General features: G+C 48.4%; 1 protein-coding gene across 1 annotated transcript in view; it reads right to left on the bottom strand.

The window, feature by feature from the left end:
* AARS2 (alanyl-tRNA synthetase 2, mitochondrial) overlaps positions 1-4,838 on the bottom strand; it is a 32,623-nt gene that overhangs the window by 24,997 nt on the left and 2,788 nt on the right. The gene's annotated exons all lie outside the window — the stretch shown is intronic.

Here is a 4,838-nt window from a genome sequence, read left to right as displayed (position 1 = left end):
GAACTTGGCCAGTCCACTTCTGACTCCAATGTCCACATCATTAATGAAGATGTTGAACAATATGGATCCAAGGACAGAGCCTTTGGGGGACCCCACTGGTCACAGCACACCTTGACAACTGACTTTCGTCAATTACCACCCTCTGGGTCTGACCATGGAGCCAATTTCCCAGCCAGTGGATCGTGGTGGACCCAAGGCCACAATTGGCCAGTTTCGCCAAGAAGTGATCATGGGATACCAGATCAAAGGCTTTTTTGAAGTCAAGATATATGACAACAATCTCTTCTCCCTCGTCCAGGTGATAGGTCACTTGGTCGTAGAAGGAAATGAGATTGGTCAAGCAAGACCTACCCGCAACAAACCCATGCTGGCTATCCCTCAAGATGTTGGCGTCAGCCAGTGCATTAAAGATGACCTCTTTAATAAATTTTTCTAAGACCTTCCCTGGGATAGAAGTCAGGCTGATGGGCCTATAGTTAGCTGGATCTACTTTTCTCCCTTTCTTGAAGATCGGCACCACATTGGCCTTCTTCCAGTATTCGGGCACTTCACCAGAACGCCAGGAGTTTTCGAAGATCCGTGCCAGAGGCTGGGCTATGATGCTTGCCAGCTCCTTGAGTACCCTGGGGTGTAGACTGTCAGGGCCAGCTGATTTGAAGGTATCCAGCCTCTCAAGGTATTCCTTAATGAATGTTGTAGATGTTCAAATTTTAGAATATGATATTCTGGTTTTTGGTATTTTTCTGGTTCTGAGATGGCAAACCCCCTTGCTGAAAGGAGTATTTCTTGGGGCAAGGGAAGAGCTTTTTGGTGGCAAAGGTCAGGAGTTAGGGGGCAGGACTTCCGATACAAGATGGCAACCAGGGGCAGGGCTACTCATGCCCTCAACAACTTGCCTAAACTTGGTAAATGGCCCTCTACCCTAAATAACTGCCCACCTCTAGTATAGAGGAAAAAGAAATGATATGCAGCAGAAACGGTCACTTTGTTATTATATGTCTTTGTCAAAGATTATCTGGCCCTCCGACCACTACCCTATGCTCCTCATCCATGTGGGTATGAACAACACGGCTCAGAGCAATCCTAGCCGGGTCATGAGAGACTACAGGGCTCTGGGAGTGGGGGCTGGGGGCCCAAGTGGTCTTTTCCTTGCTCCTCCCAGTTGTGGGTCACAGGCTGAGGAGGGAGAGACGGATCAAGGTAGTCAACCAAAGACTGTGGCGCTGGTGTCATTGTGAAGGCTTTGGCTTCCACGATCACGGTCCGCTCTTTGGTGAGAGAGGCAGTGAGCTGCTGGGAAGAGACGGCCTTCACCTCACTCTGCTGGGGAGGAGGCTATTCTCAGCCAGACTGGTTGACCTGCTCGACTGGGCTTTAAACGAAGTCTGCCGGGGGATGGGTGAAAAATTGTCAATGCAAGCCCACTATGCAACTACTGCATAACCAGCAGGTTAGGGCACCCTAGAGAATCCATACCTACCCCAGCCCTGGAATGGTGTCCGCCTGGGAGTGCAAGGAAGCCTAGGGCTTACTTACATGTCTGTACACCAATGCCAGGAGCTTGGGGAACAAACAGGAGGCACTGGTTCTCCTGCTAAGCAAGAAAGACTACAATCTCATAGTGATAACAGAGACCTGGTGGGACTCCACCTATGACTGGGCCACAGGTATAGATGGCTATACCCCGTACAGGAGAGATTGTGTAGATAAAAGTGGTGGGGGTGTAGCTCTCTATGTCAAGGACAGCTACACGTCCCTGCAAATTGACACTGGCACCCAGGGAGGATGACTGGAGTCCCTCTGGGTTAAAATATGTGGGGAACTCAGCATAGGGGACACCATGGTAGGAGTCTACTACAGACCTCCTGACCAGAAACAAGAGCTGGACCAGGAATTTGCCAGGGAACTGGCTGAGGCTGCACACTCTCAGTGCATGGTTGTCATGGGAGACTTTAACTACCTGGACATCTCATGGGAAGAGAACTTGGCCAAATCCAATTGGTCACAAAGCTTCCTCACGTGCATGGACAAGCTCTACCTGACTCAAGAAGTCTATGGACTGACAAGAGGTAAAGCGTTACTGGGCCTCATACTGGCCAAAGGAGATGACCTAGTCAATGACCTAAGAATCAGTGGAAAGCTAGGTGATAGTGACCACGAGCTGATCACCTTCACTACCCATGACAAAGCTGGCAAGTTAGTCAGCAATGCTGAAGTCCTCAACTTCAGGAAAGCTGACTTGACAAGTTCAGAAGGTTCGTTGTCAAGGCCCTAAGGGACCACAACTTGACAGGAAGAGGAGTCCATGAGGAGTGGCTGCTCCTCAAAGGAGCGATCCTGACAACACAAGGGTTATCCATCCCATCTCGGAGGAAAGGTAGCAAAAGGGCACAAAAACCCCCTTGGCTTAGCAGGGAACTTGAGGACCTCCTATGCCTAAAAAGAGAGACTTATAAAGGATAGCAGGCTGGAATCACCACCAAGGAGGAGTACTCAGTCAGCACTGGTCTGTACCTGCTGGGAGCAGACAAGGAAAGCCAAGGCTGAAACTGAATTCCATCTGGCTTCACATATCAAGGATAATAAAAAGTCCTTTTTCAGATATGTAGGGAGTCGGAGAAAAAGCAAGGGCAACACTGGACCCCTGCTGAACCAAATGGAACAACTGATAACTGACACCCAGGAAAAAGCTAACCTGCTTAATGGGTACTTTGCGTCGGTCTTTCATCTGCCCAAAGGGACCGCCCTGCCTAGCATGACGCGGGACAGCCAGGGTGAGGGCGTATTTATACCCAGCATTAGTGTAGACCTTGTAAAGGATCACCTTGAGAGGCTGGACACCTTCAAGTCAGCTGGCCCTGACAGATTACACCCTAGGGTACTCAAGGAGCTGGCAGGTGTCATAGTCCAACCACTGGCAAAAATATTCAAAAACTTGTGGCGCTCAGGTGAAGTACCTGAAGACTGGAAGAAGGCCAACATGGTACCCATCTTCAAGAAAAGGTGGAAAGTAGATCCCGGGAATTACAGACCAATCAGCTTGACCTCAATCCCCAGTAAGATTCTGGAGAAAATTATCAAAGATACCCTTCTTGATAAGTTGGCTGAAGGCAACATCCTCAGGGACAGCCAGCACAGGTTTGTCGCGGGTAGGTCTTACCTGAACAATCTCATCTCCTTCTATGACCAGGTGACATCACCTGGACAAGGGAGAAGAGATTGACATCATATATCTAGACTTTAAAAAAATCTTCCATCTGGTGTCCCATGATTTCATGGAAAAATTGGCCATGTCCGATGGCTGGGAAACTGGCTCTGAGGTCAGACCCAGAATGTAGCAGTTGATGGCAGTGAATCATTATGGTGCTCCGTGACCAGTAGCGTCCCCCAAGGCTCTGTCCTTGGACTTGTTCTCTTTAACATCTTTATCAATGACATGGATATTGGCGTCAGAAGTGTACTGGCCAAGTTCGCCGATGACACTAAACTCTGATCCAGGCTGACTTGGATAAGCTTAGTACGTGGGTGGATACAAACCTGATGACGTTCAATACTGAAAAATGCGAGGTACTCCACCATGGGGAAAAAACCCCTGCTGCATGCTTATAGGCTTGGCAGTGCTACGCTCGCTACCGCCATGGCTGAAAGAGACTTGGGGGGTCATGATTGACCACAAGATGAACATAAGCCATCAATGCAATGTTGCAGCTGGTAAAGCAAATAAAACTCTGGCTTGCATCCATAGATGCTTCTCAAATAAATCTCAGAATGCCATCTTCCCGCTGTACTCGGCCTTGGTGAGGCTGCAGCTGGAGTACTGCATCCAGTTCTGGGCTTCACAATTCAGGAATGTGAAGAAGCTTGAGAGAGTCCAGAGGACAGCCATATGCATGATCAGAGCGCAAGAGAATAAGCCTTATGAAGAGAGGCTGAGAGCCACTGGACTCTTCAGCCTGGAGAAGCAAAGGCTCAGGGGGGGACCCAGTGGCTGCTTATAAGTATGTAAGGGGTGTACATCAGGATCTGGGAGAATGTCTGTTCACCAGAGCGCCCCAAGGAAAAACAGGGACCAACGGTCATAAACTTCTTCAAGACCGTTTTAAGCTGAACATAAGGAAAATTTTCTTTACTCTCTGAGCCCCCAAGGCCTGAAATAGACTCCCTTCAGAAGTGGTGCAGGCACCTACTCATTGGACTCATTCAAGAAATGTTTGGATGCTTATCTTGTTGGGATCCTTTGACCCTAGCTGACTTCATGCCCCTGGGGCAGGGGGCTGGACTTCATGTTCTTCAAGGTCCCTTCCAGCCCTAACATCTATGAAATATAGCATATCACACAGCACGAAGGCAGCAATGCAAGCAAGACAGGCCTTCAGACATCTGTGGAAAACTATCAGCTTCCTAAATGTGACCCAGCAGTGCCTACACCCACTAAGTCAATTGGAGAATCAGTGGCAGCTGGTGAAGGTGTCATCATTTTACAGCACCTGCATACGCTCAGCACATTACCTGGTTAGACACCATTTTAGCCATGTAGCTCACAACAAAGAACGTAGCCTGTGTTGTGAGAAACACACAGTCATCAAAGCAGCCAAGTGACTACCTGATACAATTATGTTTCTCGAGCCATATGATGCACCTGACACTTTGCAGAGACCCCCCTGTCCCTGAGGATTTTACTTTGTAGTGTAGGAGTAGATAATTATTTTGGCTGGAGGGCCGCTTAGTGAGTTTTGGTGAGCTGTTGAGAGCCACCCATGTAAAATTAATGGTGAAGATATGACTTTAACAAATCACAGAAAAAAACCCAAATCACATGCTAAAAATCGAACATTATG

The sequence above is a fragment of the Crocodylus porosus genome, unplaced genomic scaffold, assembly GCF_001723895.1.
Source record: "Crocodylus porosus isolate Cpor-Errol unplaced genomic scaffold, CroPor_comp1, whole genome shotgun sequence".
NCBI classification, from domain to species: Eukaryota; Metazoa; Chordata; order Crocodylia; family Crocodylidae; genus Crocodylus; species Crocodylus porosus.
The sequence above is the reverse complement of the archived record's forward strand: the minus strand, read 5'-3'. Positions and strand labels throughout refer to the sequence as shown.